Source organism: Suncus etruscus, chromosome X (assembly GCF_024139225.1).
Source record: "Suncus etruscus isolate mSunEtr1 chromosome X, mSunEtr1.pri.cur, whole genome shotgun sequence".
NCBI classification, from domain to species: domain Eukaryota; kingdom Metazoa; phylum Chordata; class Mammalia; order Eulipotyphla; family Soricidae; genus Suncus; species Suncus etruscus.
Genome location: NC_064868.1, coordinates 14,094,972 through 14,108,395, shown reverse-complemented (window position 1 = coordinate 14,108,395; position 13,424 = coordinate 14,094,972). Strand labels below are relative to the sequence as shown.

The following is a 13,424-nucleotide window of genomic DNA, read 5'->3' as shown; positions in this document are numbered from 1 at the left end:
ACGTGGTTTTGTTTGAAGAAGAGAAAAGTAACAAACTGGGGTAAAAGTCTAATACGCTGAAAATGGGCGGAATCCTTCTAGAGGCTCTCATCATCGATTTGAGAGATGAAGGAGAAAAAGAAGGTGAAACACTCCACCAGTACAAAAAGAAGTGTGAAATATCCAGTGAGGACTCCAACAGTAATGATAAGCACCACAAAAAAAAGTCATGGTCTTGAGATAAGAAACATGGCAGAGCACATAAAGAAAGAAAAGAGAAAAAAATAAGTATAAATGGGGGCAACAACTTCAATAACCACACCAAAACAAAGAAATCGACCTTGTGCTCTCTTCGGCAGCACATATACTAAAATTGGAACAATACAGAGAAGAATAGCATGGCCCCTGCGCAAAGATGACACGCAAATTCGTGACGCGTTCCATATTTTTTAGAAAAGAAAAAAAAGAAATCAACCAAAAATAGATAAATAAAAAAATAATAATAGATGAAGATAAAAAATAATATATAAAAAATAAACAATGTTTTGTGCTTTTTGCTTTTTTTTCCCTCCTGCCCTGGCACAGTAAATATTGGGGTCATTCAAAAAGGAATTCACTTGGCCTAAGAGATATGGGGTTTCTCCACCCTTGGAGTATATTGTCATGGGATTAACTATAGACTCTGTTCAGGATCATTTACTCTCCTGGTGGTGCTTTCGTGGTGTTTGAAAGACTTCTGCTCTGTCCTGGGTGATAAAATCAGACCTCTGTATCTAGAGATCTCAGTATCTGCACAGGTTCTGGAGTGGGACTTATGATGAAGTCTTTCTTTGTGGTTCTAGAAGTTCTGTTCCCTCAGTGTCATTTTAATCCATCTTCTGTGGTTGGTGGTCTTGGTCTTTGCACTGAACCTAGGATGGCACATAGGATAGCGTCTTTGTGTTTCCAGAAGCCCCATTCCGTTACCATTGTCTCTGCCAGACCTTTGGAACTGGGGATCATGGGTATTGTGCAGGTCGTAGTTCAAACCCTGGACTAGGGCTTTTTTATTGGTCCCAAGATATATACAGTCTGGTCATGGTTCTAGCAACCAGTCATCTGTAAATCGCGATCTTGGCTTTTGGACCTACCAAAGGGTGACAAGTCTTCTGATTTTGTGTTATCGTTAGCTGGTGAGGTAGGATAACCTGCTCTTAGGTCAAGTTGTTCCCATTTTCCTCATTGTCAGGATATCATATTAGAGCTGGCACCTGTTGGTGACCCAGCAGTATTAAGGCTGTCCTGGATGGGATTTGTTTCCTGCAGCTGTTGTGAAGAACTGTGCCATTTCTATGTCTGGGATCCAGGGTTCAAGTCTGGACGAGTGGTGTCTAATCACCTGAGGTCTAAGTTGAGTCCACGTGACATATTTTCAAGGTAGGAGATATCCCTGTATTGTAAACAACTATAAGTTCCTATTCCTAGTAGATAAAAGCTCTTTTTTATATGTAAGATTTCCCCTTTTTTAGTCTGCCTTTGTAGGGAGAAATGGTGCTACATTATATTGTTGGTGTATTTGGGGGTAGACAGAGAGGAAAACAGAATCAGATCATACACCCAAAAAAGATAAAAATAGGAATAAAAATGTATGTGCTCACATGTGTATATGTAGAACAGACATTTTTAAAAAAATGAATCAACAAAGTATGTAAAGGACCAAAGTGATGGAAAAGACTACCTTACATTTGGGGAAAAGCAGGTAAAGAGGTGGTGTAATACAGGTCTTATACTTATGTTGGAAGTACAGGTTTTCCCATTGTCTTTTGGGTTTTTCTTGTGGTGTGTGGTTTCCCAGGCACCTTTCCATCACATCCCCTGACCTTCTTCAGATTGGCAAAAGATTTGCAGCAGGGAGGTCTTGGAAGAGTTCTTGCATTGGGGATACTTTTGGAACTAAGTCCGGTTTCAAGTAACAGTCCATGTTAGTGGGAGTTGGTAGGGAGGGCCGCGCAGCATGAGTCCGCAGGGGAGTTGGCTGCCTTTTCTTGCAGGACACGAGGTGTGGGTTTGACTGGGTGTCCCCTCGCCTGGGTGCTGGGTACTGGTTCGTTGGGGTAGGAGGTCAATCTTGATGCCTAATAGATTACAGACTGAGGGTGAAGAGTTTTAATACGGTGTGAGGTCTGGGTGGGATTGAGAGGTGAAGGGATAGTTGGATTTCCAAAGGGGGGAAAGGGGAAGGCATATGGAAGAGGTAGGAAGGGAGAAAATAGAAAATACATTAGAAAGAAAGGGAGAAGAGAAAACGAAAAAATAAAAGAGAAGAAAAGAAAAGAAAAAATAAAAAGAAAGTGAGAACAGAGGAGAAAATAGCAAGGGAATGCTAGTTTGCTTGAATGTGTTCGATGAGTAAAGCTTGTAGTTTAAGTCTGTACATCACAGTTGCTGCTTCGGTGGTCTGACTGGTTACGTGCTTCAATTCCTAAAAGAAGGTATAACCTAGAGATAAAGTGTATGTTAAAGAGTTTTCTCGGGACCATCTCGTACTGCAAGCTGGGTACGGTATCTCGTGTGACTGAGCCCCGAGCTGCCAACTTAGTTTGTCCACCCTTTGTATCCAAGAACGCCTGTGGACAGAAAAGCTGAGAGGTTATTTAAAATATAGTAAGATAAAGGCATTAAAACATAGTGTTATGGGATGTTTCCATTGGAGTCAGTGATTTGCCGTGGTATTCTTTACCTGTGATCCTGTATACGATCTCTAAGGAATTATTATGGGTCTTTGTTGTAGAAGGCTGATTACATACCTGTTCTCTCTATGTTGCTGTTTCTGGTGTTGCTGGTTTCTTTGTGGTATACTGTGTAGTCAAGAGTTTGTGTTGTTCCTTTCTCATGTATTTTGGGCACTACTCCCAAGTATATGTTGACTATTACAGTGTTTGGAGTTTCTACCCTGTTAAACCCTGTTTTTTGATTGTTGAGTATTAGTTGTGTATAAGATGTGTGTTCTAGGTGCTTCAGAATAGTTCTATTCTTCTGTGTTTATCTTTTGTCTTCTGACTTACTTCGTTTAACATAACATGATCTAGGTCCATCCATGTTGCTGCAAAGTTTGTGATTGTATCATTTCTGACTGCCATGTAGCATTCCATTGTGTATAGATACCACATCTTAATGATCCATTCATCTGTTGTTGGACATCGAGGTTGTTTCCAAGACTTGGCTATTATACTGAGTGCTGAGATAAATAGTGGGGTGCACACGTATTTTGGAATGAATGTTCTTCCAACTTGGGGGTATATACCTAGGAGAGCAATGGCTGGGTCAAATGGCAGCTCAATTCTGAGTTCTTTGAGCACTCTCCAGACTGTTCTCCATAGGTGTTGGACTAGGGGGCATTCCCACCAGCAGTGGATGAGAGTTCCTTTCATACTGCATCCCCGCCAACAGAGATTGTTCCCATTATTTTTGATGTGAGATATCCTCACTGTTATAAGGTGGTATCTCATTGTTGTCTTGTTTTGGATCTCCCTGATGATGAGTGAAGGTGAGCATGTTTGCATGTGTTTGTTGGGCATACTTCTGTCTTCCTCAGAGAAATGTTTATTCATTTCATCTCCCCATTTTTATGGCTTTATTTGGTTTTGGGGGGCTCAGCTTTCTGAGTGTTTTGTATTTTCTAGATATCAGCCCTTTATCTGATATGTCGAGTGAAAAGATTTTTTCCTATTCTGTTAACTGTCTTCTTGTAAGGTTTCTTTCGCCATGCAGAAGCTTTTTAGTTTGATGTAGTCCCATTTGTTTATGTTTGATGCTAAAGTTCTTGCCATTGGTGCTCCATTCTCGAAGACCTTTTTGATATATAGGTCTTCGAGTGTTCTGCCTATTTCATTCTCTATAAACTTTATAGATTCGGGTCTGATTTCAAGGTCTTTGATCCATTTTGAGTTGACTTTTGTATAAGGAGTGAGGTATGGGTCAATTTTCACTTTTGTACATGTGGTTTTCCAGTTGTACCAACACCATTTGTTGAATAGGCTTTCTTTGTTCCATTTCAAGTTCTTGCCTCTTTTATCAAATATTAGTTGGCTGTATATCTGGGGGTTTATGTCTGGGAATTCTGTTCTGACCCACTGGTCTAAGGTCTTGTCTCTGTTCCAGTACCATGCTGTTTTGATTACTATGGCTTTATAGTATAGTTTCAAGTTAGGTAAGGAGATGCCACCCAGCATCTTGTTTTTCAGTATGTGTTTGGCTATCCTGGGTCTTTTGTGGTTCCAGATGAATTTTGTGATTGATTGTTCTAATTCTTTAAAGAATAATGTCTGAATTTGGATAGGGATTGCATTAAATCTATATAGTAGTTTGGGTAGGATAGTCATTTTGACTATGTTAATTCTACCTATCCATGAGCATGAGATGTTCTTTCATTTCTTTAGATCCTCTTCAATTTCTTTCTGAAGTGTTTAAAAGTTTCCCTGGTATAGGTCTTTCACTTCCCTTATAAGGTTGTTTCCTAGGTACCTGATATTTTTTGATACTATTTTAAATGAAATTGTATTTTTAATCTCTCTCCTAGATTTTGTTGTTTGTATATAGAAACGCTACTGTCTTTTGTGTACTGACTTTGTATCCAGACACTTTGCTGTATTGGTTAATTGTTTCTAGGAGTTTTACTGTGGACTCTTTAGGGTTTTCGATGTATATCATCAGATCGTCTGCAAATAGAGATAGTTTGAGTTCCTCTTTCCCAATTTGGATTATTTTGATTCCCTTCTCTTGTTGGATTTCTATTGCTAGGACATCTAAGGTTATATTGAATAAGAGTGGAGAAAGTAGACAGCCTTGCCTAGTTCCTGACCTTAGTGGGAATGCTTCTAGTTTCTCGCCATTAAGTATAATGTTGGCTGTAGGCTTTTCATAGATAGCTGTAACTATCTTGAGGAAGGTTCCTTCTAACCCTATTTTGCTGAGTGTCTTTAACATGAAAGGGTGTTGGATTTTGTCAAACGCCTTCTCTGCATCGATTGATATGATCATGTGGTTTTTGTCTTTCTTGTTGTTGATGTGATGCATAATGTTGATTGATTTGCGTATGTTGAACCAACCTTGTGTTCCTGGTATAAAACCCACTTGGTCACGACGTATGATCTTTTTGATGAAGTGCTGGATTCGGTTTGCTAAGATTTTGTTGAGTATCTTTGCATCTATGTTCATTAGTGAGATTGGTCTGTAGTTTTCTTTCTTGGTGGTGTCTTTGCCATCTTTGGGGATGAGTGTGATATTAGTCTCATAAAAGTAGTTGGGGAGGATTCCTGTTTCTTCTATGGTTTGGAAGAGCCTATGGAAAAGTAGTAGTAAGTCTTCTTGGAATGTTTGATAGAATTCACCTGTAAATCCATCTGGGCCTGGACTTTTGTTCTTAGGGAGTATTTTAATTACATCTTCAATTTCCTCTGAGATGATTGGTCTGTTTAGGCTTTCTAGTTCTTCCTTTTCCAGTCTTGGAAGAGGGTGTTTTTCCAAGAATCTGTCGATTTCTACTGGGTTCTCTAGCCTAGCTGATAATAGTTGTTCATAATATGATCTCATGATAAGTTGTATTTCTTGGGGTTCTGTTGTAATCTCTCCCCTTTCATTTGTGATCCTACTGATTTGGGTGTTTTCCCTCTTGTTTTGGTGAGTTTTGCCAGTGGTTTGTCTGTCTTATTTATTTTTTTCAAAAAAACCAACTCCTGGTCTCATTGGTTTTTTTTTTTTTTTGGTATTGTTTTTTTAGTATCTATGTTGTTTATTTCTGCTCTGGTTTTTATTATTTCTTGCCTACTGGTTGTGGTTGGATTTCTCTGTTGCTCTTGTTCCAATTCCTTGAGGTGATTCTTTAAACTGTTGATTTTTTCATTTTCCTGTTTCTTGACATAGGCTTGTATTGCTATGAGTTTCCCCCTAATTACTGCTTTTGCTGTGTCCCATAAATTTTGACATGTTGTCTCTTCATTATCATTTGTCTCAAGGAATCTTTTTATTTCTTCCTTGAGTTGTTCTTTGATCCAGCTGTTGTTGAGCAGCATGTTGTTTAATCTCCAGGTATTAGTTTTTCTCCATTGCTTCTTCTTGAAGTCAATTTTGACCTCTGTTGCATAGTGATCTGATAGGGTACTTCTAATGATCCTTACATTTGTGGTCTTATATAGGTGGGCTTTGTATCCTAAGACATGGTCTATTCTGGAGAAGGTTCCATGTGGGCTTGAGAAGAATGTGTATTCTGCTTTCTGGGGATGGAGTGTCCTATATAAGTCTATTAGCCCTAGATCTTCTCATTTTTCATGTAGAGCTCTTATTTATTTGCTATTTTTCTCTTTGGTGGATCTGTCCAGTGGTGATAGTGGAGTATTGAGGTCCCCTACTATTATCATATTTCCCTTCATGTGTTTCTCCAGGTTTGCGAGCAGATGCCTCACATATTTTGCTGGCTCTACGTTAGGTGCATAGATATTGACTTCTGATCAGTAAGTAGTGACCCTCTTTATCTCTGATCACTTTCTTGAGGTTGAATGCAATTTGGTCTGATATAAGAATGGCTGTTCCTGCTCTTTTTTGTTTTCCATTGGCTTGAATAATTATTTTCCATCCTTTTATTCTAAGCCTGTGCTTATCCTGTAGTTGTAGGTGTGTTTCTTGCAAACAACAGAAGTCCGGTTTATTTTTCCTAATCCAGTTCTCTACTATGTGTCTTTTAATTGGAGAGTTTAGTCTGTTGACATTTAGGGAGATTATTGACAGAGATGACTGTTGTGCAGTTGTGTTGTGTAGGTTGGTTGTTGTTACAATTGGGGTTTGGAAGGTGGTTTAGGATCGGCTTTGTTTGCACAAATAATTCAAGTTTGTTCTTGTTTGAGAATGTTTTTAGTCTGCCTTCCCATATGAATGATATTTTTGCTGGGAATTGGACCCTGGGTTGGAAATTTCTTTCATTCAGTTGTTTAAATATGTCATTCCACTGTTTTCTTGCTTGTATTATTTCAAATGGGAGATCTGGTTTGATTCTTATGTCCCTTCCTTTGTACTTGAGGTTTCTTTCTCCCTTATTGTTTTAAGGAGTTCATCTTTCTCTTTGTTTTTTTTTTTGTTTTTGTTTTTGTTTTTTGCCATTTGGATTACTATATGTCTTGCTGTTGGTTTATTAGGGTCTATTTTTATTAGGTACTCTCTTCACTTCCTGGATTAGCATTGAAGTTTGTTTCCAGAGGGTGGGGAAGTTCTCTGCTATTATCTCCCTGACTACTTGTTCTTCCCCTTTCCCTACTTCCTCCCCTTCTGGTATACCCACAATTCTTAGATTGTTTCTTTTGTCCTTGTTCATTAGATACTGGACTTTTCCTTCCAATTCTTTGCCTTTTATTTCTTTGTTGGTTTCTTGATCATTTTTTTGTTTGCAGTTTTCCTTCGAGTTCTTCAATGTGCTTCTTCAACTCTGTGTTTCTGCTCGTAAGGCTTGTTACTTTGTCTTTTAATTCCTTCAATTCCTTTTGTATGAAATCTTTCATGTTCTTTAACATTTCTTCTTTAATTTGGCTGATTCGTTCATCCATAGATTTCTTATACTCAGTAGCTAGCGTTTCTTTCATTTGTTTTATCAATTCTTGCATTTACTTCCTCAATGCTGCTTTTAGGTCACCTTCCCATGGATCTGTGCTTTTTGGTGGACTTGGAAACTTGCTAGGGTTTGTCTCCGTATCTCCAGATGTTAGGGTTCTCCTTGATTTACCCAAATTTCTTTGCATTTATTGGTGTGCTTTGGAGTGCTGTGCCTTCTTTTTTTTGTTTTTTTTGGTTTTTGGTTTTTGGTTTTTGGGCCACACCCGGCAGTGCTCAGGGGTTACTCCTGGCTGTCTGCTCAGAAACAGCTCCTGGCAGGCATGGGGGACCATATGGGACACCGGGATTCGAACCAACCACCTTTGGTCCTGGATCGGCTGCTTGCAAGGCAAACACCGCTGTGCTATCTCTCCGGGCCCTGAGTGCTGTGCCTTCTAAAGTCAGCCTGTTTTGATCCCCTGTGGCATGGGGATGGGTCCCCTCCCTGAGGGTGGTTCTAGAGGGGTTGTTGGGTGAGCTCGCTGAGGTTTGGCTCCTCCTATGCTCTTTATGTGGCCTGATCCGTTGCTGCTCCCTTTTGTTGTCAACTAGTGCTGGTCCTCTCCTGGTCACAATGGTGGAGGGCGCTGTTGAGTCTAGCTTTTTCTCCCCCACTCTGCTACCTGGAGGTCAGCCTTCCTTCAGTGGCTCTGGTCAATTTCCTTCTCTTTATTCCTGTCAGCCGGTGTAGTTCTTCTCCTGGCCACAATGGTTGCAGGCGCTGTTGAGCCTAGCTTTCTGTTCCCTCCCCTATCTGGGAGTCAATGAAGCTCCGCCCCCCTCCGAGCTTCAGCCGAAGAAATTCCCCCAGCCAAACCCACCCGGTAGCTGCCCTCAGCCCTTGGGGAGTCTCAGGTCCACTCCGGGGCTCAGGGGGGTAGGCTGCTCTAGGTCACCCAAAGGTCCAGGTGGCAGGCCCAAATTCACCCAGTCTATTGGTCCTAGCCTGTCCCAGCAGTGCAGAGTGGGTCTGGCGCAGGCGACTCTGACCAGCTATGTGCCAGGGAACTGCACTCCCCTGTCTAAGCTCAGGTCGGGTGGGGTGATCTCTGGGGACAGGAGAGTGAGGTGGTGGGTAAGGGGGTCTCTGCGCACCCACGTGGAGCGGCCCCAGGGGAATACACTCACTCTGGGTACAGGCGCGTGGGGTTGTGGACGTGGGGGTCCCTGCATGCCCAGTTGGAGCGGCCTCAGGACACTGCACTCACTCTGGGGACAGGCATGCAGGCTGGCTGGCGTAGGGGTCTCCATGCACCCACGTGGAGCGGCCCCAGGGGAATGCACTCACCCTGGGCACCAGTGCGGGGGGAAGAGCAAAATTTTAAACTATGAAAGTCAGAGAGCCACACCACGAGGTGACTTGCCAAAACAGACACTCACACAAAAGCATATAATTTTAACAATAATATATTAAACACATATTACATTTTGCCATTTTGAGTGAGGGTCAAAATTCTGCAGTGATGGTGAGGGTTGTGCTGCGTCCTCCACACTACGAACTAGTGACCCAACATGTGACACATGGGTCCCCCCGCTCGCTGGCCCGTGCAGTTGTTTCAGAGGGATGGGAGACTGGATGACGCAGCCTGGGGGCAGGACGACTCACTCGGAGATCTCTCCTCAGAGGTCCCTCCTCAGAAGCAGCAAACTTGGCAAAGAGCCACAGTATACAAAATAAGGATAAGAGGCAAAGAGCCGCATTCATTTTGGCCAGGATCCACATGCAGCTTGAGAGCCTTGTGTTTGCCACCCCTGGTATATACCTAGATGGACATGGAAACTCGTATGCTAAGTGAAATAAATCAGAGGGAGAGAGTCAGACACAGAGTAGTTTCACTCATCTGTAGGATTTAAGAAAAATAAAAAAACATTATTGTAAAAGTACCCAGAGACAATAGAGAGGAGAGCTGGAAGGACCACCCCATGATATGGAGTTTATGCCAAAAAGTGGTAAGTGCAGCTAGAGAAATATTTACATTAACAACTATCATGACAATGGTAGTGAGTGAGAGAAATAGAATGCTTGTCTTGAATACAGACAGGGGGTGGGGAGGAGGGGGATGGGGGTATTGGTTGTGGGAAGGTTGCACTGTTGAAAGGGGGTGTTCTTTTTTATAATTGAAATACAACTACAAACATGTTTGTAATCATGGTGCTTAAGTAAAGATATTAATAAAAAAGAAATATAAAGATGCCAGATTTATAAACATTTATAAACAGAAGTTCCTAGTGTTTTGTATTTCAAACATCTGTTTCTGGTTTTTTTTTTTTTTTTGGATTTTAGGGCCACACCCGTTTGATGCTCAGGGGTTACTCCTGGCTAAGCGCTCAGAAATCTCCCCTGGCGTGGGGGGACCATATGGGACGCCAGGGGATCGAACTGTGGTCCTTCCTTGGCTAGAGCTTGCAAGGCAGACACCTTACCTCTAGCGCCACCTCACCAGCCCCTCAAACATCTATTTCTGAACTTGGCTTTTCAACCTTGTTCCTCACACCAAGATATACAGGGCTCAAATGCTCCTCAATTCTCACCCTCCTCTTTCCACACCTTTCACCAGGTCCTCATGGTGATAAGTTAGGAAAGCTCCCAGGATCGTTTTATCCTTTCAGAGTTCTGGAACTTCCCTTTGGGACCTCATCCTTGTTTGTTTTGTGAGCCTAATAAAATTGTCTGTTTCCTGTCTTGCCCTTCTTTATACACCAGTTCCTAAAACTGTGCATCATAAAATCTGGCAAGAGTCAAAGTTTTCTAAATGGGCAACAATAAAAAATGAGCCACTGTGTAGTGAGGATCGCACATATCAAAAATACTGGGAAAAATCTCTGTTGGCAGGAATGTGGTAAAAAATGAATTCTCCTCCACTGCTAGTGGTAATGCTCCCTTGTCCAACCCCTATGAAAAACAGTATGATGGATTCTCAGTAAATTCAAAATTGAGCTGCCTTATGACCCAGAAATCCCTTTCTTGGGTATCTATCCCCAAGACAGAGAAACATTCATCCAAAAGGATGTATGCACATCACTATTTATTGCAGCACTCAGTACAATCACTGAGACTTGGAGTCGACCTAGATGTCCAAAAACAAATGAGTGGGGCCGGGCGGTGGCGCTAAAGGTAAGGTGCCTGCCTTGCCTGCGCTAGCCTTGGACGGACCACGGTTCGATCCCCCGGTGTCCCATATGGTCCCCCGAGCCAGGAGCAACTTCTGAGCACATAGCCAGGAGTAACCCCTGAGCGTTACCGGGTGTGGCCCAAAAACCAAAAAAAAAAAAAAAACAAATGAGTGGATAATGAATATGTGGTAAATGTATTCAATGAAATATTACATAGTTGTAGGGAGTGGTACAATCATGCAATTTGCAGCCACATGGATGGAACTGGAAGATAATATGTTAAATGAAGTAAGCCAGAAGGAGGATACATATGGAATGATATGACTTATATGTGGTATTTGGAATGACTGCAAGAAGAAGTGCAATGGTTTAAATAGAAGTAGTCTCAAGCATCCTTGGCCCAAGGGTATAGTGAAGGGAAGGTAAGAAACTGGAGCAATAGCACAGCAGTAGGGCATTTGCCTTGCATGCCACCAACGCAGAATGGACCGAGGTTCAAACCCCAGCATCCCATATGGTCCCCCAAGCCTGCCAGGAGCGATTTTTGAGTGCAGAGCCTAGAGTAATCCCTGGTTGTGGCCCCAAAACAAAAACAACAACAGAAAAAGAAACTAAGTGAAGAGGAGAAACACAAATATGAATGGATGAGGGCCAGGAGCCAAGTGGTCTCAGGTACATTGATAGTGTTAAAAAAAGGACAGAACCAAATATCCAAGCCAAAGGCAACAGGGGAGTCAAGAGATCTAAACTTTAACAATCTAAACTTAAAATGAGCCTGCTATCCTGGCAGGCTGCGGGCAGGAGGGGTGGTATGGGATGCACTTGGTGGAGGGAGGTCGATACTGGTCTGGGATTAGCCGTGATGTCTGAAACCCAACTATGAAAGACTTTGTAAATCACAATGGTTTCAATAGAACTAAAATTAAGAAGCCACTAAGTCTCAGATGTTTGTGGCAACACATGCCCTGTTGTATTTCTCATGTGAGAAGGGATCTCGAGTGTATAACATTTTATTAGTCCTGCTGTGTTCCCAGTCAGGAATGATCTTCCAGCAAGCCTCAGTTGTGTAAGCAACTGCCTCGAAGGTACTGAAACATTAATTCTATCCCTCATGCCAAAGGTGAGCTCACCAACTCTGTAACTTGGGTCCCCCAACACCACATCAAAATGTGACCAGTGTCCTATAGTTGTAGCCAGATGTTTGTGAGATTCCTGGTTACTTTAATAGAAAAAGCTACAGGGAGGAAATGAGGGGGAGTTGGAAAATATTAAAAGACAATAAATAGCCCATCATTTTGTTTTGTTTTGTTTTGTTTGATGTTTTTGGGCCACACCCGGTGACGCTCAGGGATTACTCCTGGCTATTTGCTCAGAAATCACTCCCGGCTTGGGGAAACATACAGGACGCCGGTGGATCGAACCGCAGTCCGTCCTAGGCTAGCATGGGCAAGGCAGATGCCTGACCACTCTGCACCACTACTCTGGCTCCAAGACCATCATTTTTAATGGATCTTTTAAAACTTCAACCTATTCAGAGCATTTACCAGCTTGAAGCCCTCAAAGGGGCTTCCCAGACACAATCTATTCATTGGCAGGTGTGAAAGAAGCTTCCAGGTCCCCTAGCCCAATGGGACACGTTTGGACAGACCAGGAAAAGGTGTGTGTCCTTAATGTGTTTTCTGCCACTGATTGAAAACAGATGGTCAATATTCTGAAAGCCTGAGATACCTCCTTACTTGAGGGGCCTCTGAACTTGACTGCTTACTCTGTTCTTTTTCTAGCCCCATCCTCTCCCCCAAAACTTCCTCTACCTAGACCTGGATCAATCACAGTGGTGCCACTGCTGACCCAGCACGTTCTCATAGCTGCTGCTCCGTGGGCTGAGTTCTTCCTGCATCCAGTCTCAGCACCTCCCTTCTGCACTGTATCTTTCCCTTCCCATCTCCTTTCTTTCCTGTTTCCTTCTTTCCATGTTTTCCTTCAGGAAAGGGCTACCGGGATGTTTCTCCCTAAGGGTCCCTTGGAACTGTGGTCTGCACCACAATCGAGTCCAACTTCCATAACTGTTTTCTGGCTGTTGTTTTTCTTTCTATTTTTTTTTTGGTTTTTGAGTCACACCAGGCAGTGCTCAGGGGTCACTCACGCTCAGAAATTGCTCCTGGCAAGCTCGGGGGACCATATGGGATGCCGGGATTTGAACCACCGACCTTCTTCATGCAAGACAAATGCCTTACCTCCATGCTATTTCTCCGGACCCTGTTTTTATTTTTCAATTTTATTTTAGCATCATGATTTACAATATTGATATGGCACTTTTACCTGTGTTACCCTCTAGACTGGCAGCTATAAAGGAGTAGGAATCAGGCCATCATACAGAACAGGCACTTAGTAAAAGCTAAATGGATGATTACTGTGATAAATATTCAAGACAACAGTTCTTTTTGGTGAACACACTCCTGAGATCCTGTGATTTGTATCTACACAGATTCTACACTGACACCCATGATTGGCTTGTCCCTACAGTTGGTCCTAAGATAGAGTAGGACAATTTAGACTTGCCTTTCAGATATTTACTCAACAGTGGTTCTCAACCTGGGGAAATTTGGCTACCCAGGAGCTATTTTAAGAAGCCTGGAAATATCTAAATTTCACAGGGGACAATGTGGTTGGCATCTAGTGGGTGCCATAGTTCAGATATGCTATTTAACATAATG

At 42.2% G+C, this 13,424-nt stretch overlaps 1 non-coding gene across 1 annotated transcript; it reads left to right on the top strand.

Moving 5' to 3' along the window:
• Positions 1-322: 322 nt before the first annotated feature.
• On the top strand, positions 323-429 carry LOC126000178 (U6 spliceosomal RNA). The gene has a single exon (XR_007492540.1). It is a non-coding gene; the product is annotated as a U6 spliceosomal RNA (small nuclear RNA).
• The last annotated feature ends 12,995 nt before the right edge of the window (positions 430-13,424 follow it).